The sequence below is a fragment of the Octodon degus genome, unplaced genomic scaffold (genome assembly GCF_000260255.1).
Source record: "Octodon degus isolate 3935 unplaced genomic scaffold, OctDeg1.0 scaffold00195, whole genome shotgun sequence".
Classification (NCBI taxonomy): Eukaryota; Metazoa; Chordata; class Mammalia; order Rodentia; family Octodontidae; genus Octodon; species Octodon degus.
In genome coordinates, this window is record NW_004524771.1 from 3,380,585 (window position 1) to 3,381,982 (window position 1,398).

Sequence of the window (1,398 nt, forward strand, 5' to 3'; positions counted from 1 at the left end):
AATTCATCCACTTTTGATGAATCTTTCAGTTTCCCTCTTGGACAATTAAATTTTAAAGGGTAATATATTTAGAAAAACACTGGAGTCTATATTAAAATAATTGGATTAATCTTTCTGAGAAGTAATCAGGTTAATTGGTCTGGAAGGCAATAAAACACAATGGTTAACTGTGGCGAGCTTTAGAGTTTGATTGGACTGGTTTCAAATCTGAGTTCTATTAATTGTGACGGCAGGTGGACTTTTTGTACTTTCAGTGATTCTTATTTCATCTTTGTGCCTTTGTTGGTCCTCTGCCCAGTGTGTAGGCTATCATGGAAACCTGCTTCTAACAAACAGTATATGGTCAAAGTAATAAGATGTCCTTAACATGTGACATCAAGATGTGACATTAACTTACCCACTACATGAGTGTTGTCACTCTTTGGCTTTGATGAAGCCATATCTGAGCTGCCATGTTGCAAACAGCCAAGTGAGAAGGAGCTAGGGTGGCCTCCAGGCAGCATCCAATGGGAACTGAGATCCTCAGACCAATAATACTTGAGGAACTGAATGCTTCCAACAATATGTAGGTGAGCTTGGAACTCAGATGAGAACCTAACCTGGCTGACACCTTGTTAACAGCTTCTTGAGAACCCAAAAGTAGACTACCTAGCTAAGCTGTGCCCTGACTTCTGACCCACAGAAACTATAAAGTTATACATGCCTATTATTTTAAGCTGCTAAAATTTGTGGCAATTTGTTTAGTAGGAACAAGTAACTAATACAATAACTATATCATCTCAGTTTGAGTTCCTTACCTGTAAAATGGAAATGTCAATACATATGTCTTAGAGTGGCTCTCAGGATCAAACAAGCTAAACATTTAATACCATAGCTGGTTCCTGTTAAGCATACTTGAAATTTTACTTTTATTTATTGATAGCATCTGTATTCACAATATATATCAATCCTTGGAGATGATTAATGTGATACAAAGGAGTTTAAGATATAGAAGCAATTGTCTTAGAAATTACATATCAGGGACCAGGTAGATGGCTCAGTGGAATAAGCACTTCCCTGGCAAGCACAAGGGCCTGACTTCAATCCTCAGTTTTGCAAAAAAAAAAAAAAAAAGAAAGAAAGAAAAAAGAAATCACATATCAGGAAAGTCTGGTATAGTTATATAAAAAAGAAGAAGCACAGGTCAGCATTTCACCTGTGATTCTTGTGCAATGGAGTTGATGGAGGCAGCAGTATATCAGTGTACCTGTATGACACAGAAAGGGACATCTCAATGGGAGGCAACTGGGAATAAGACTACTAAAATTTAAGAAACATTATGCAGGAGCCAGGGAGATGGCTCAGTGGAATAAGTGCTTCCCTGGCAAGTGAAACGGCCTGAGTTCAATCCCCAGTTCC

At 38.1% G+C, this 1,398-nt stretch overlaps 1 long non-coding RNA gene across 1 annotated transcript in view; it reads left to right on the forward strand.

Annotated features, from left to right (window-relative positions):
* The first annotated feature begins 355 nt into the window (after nucleotides 1-355).
* LOC111813512 overlaps nucleotides 356-1,398 on the forward strand; it is a 7,360-nt gene continuing 6,317 nt past the window's right edge. The window contains exon 1 of the long non-coding RNA XR_002818749.1: nucleotides 356-369. This is a non-coding gene — a long non-coding RNA (uncharacterized LOC111813512). The remainder of the gene's footprint in view (nucleotides 370-1,398) is intronic.